The sequence below is a fragment of the Lipotes vexillifer genome, unplaced genomic scaffold (assembly GCF_000442215.2).
Source record: "Lipotes vexillifer unplaced genomic scaffold, Lipotes_vexillifer_v1.1 scaffold429, whole genome shotgun sequence".
NCBI lineage: Eukaryota > Metazoa > Chordata > Mammalia > Artiodactyla > Lipotidae > Lipotes > Lipotes vexillifer.
The window spans coordinates 828,967-829,458 of NW_006784171.1; positions in this window are offsets into that span (position 1 = coordinate 828,967).

Below are 492 nucleotides of genomic sequence, written 5' to 3' on the forward strand. Positions count from 1 at the left end.
GAAAGAGATGAAGGATGCTATCACCTTGAGGATAGGGTGCAAGTTGGGTGTATGAGCCACAGCTCTCTGTCTGTCCCTGTCTGTCTCTCTCTCATCTTCATTCCCTGCTGCCAGTATGGTCACAAGGTCCAGAGTTGAGGATGAGCAAGGGGACTCAGCAGACTGAAGGTATCTGGAGCCAACACATGCTTACTCTTTCCAAGAGAAGGAGGGACAAATAGCTTGAACACAACTGAAACTCACCAATAAGTTGCTGAAAAGCTATGGATTTATCTGTGTATCTTGGGCAGAGGTTACATGTGGCATAAGGATGATACATGATCTGTGCTTTATTAATGTTTTAGGTTTAAGTGGTCCTTTTATCCCTTCCTATCTACAAGTAGTGCTCTGGTTTGTTCCATCCTTTTCGTCTATGTTTATCAAACATATGCTCTGGGGCTTCCCTGGTGGCGCAGTGGTTGAGAGTCCGCCTGCCGATGCAGGGGATACGGG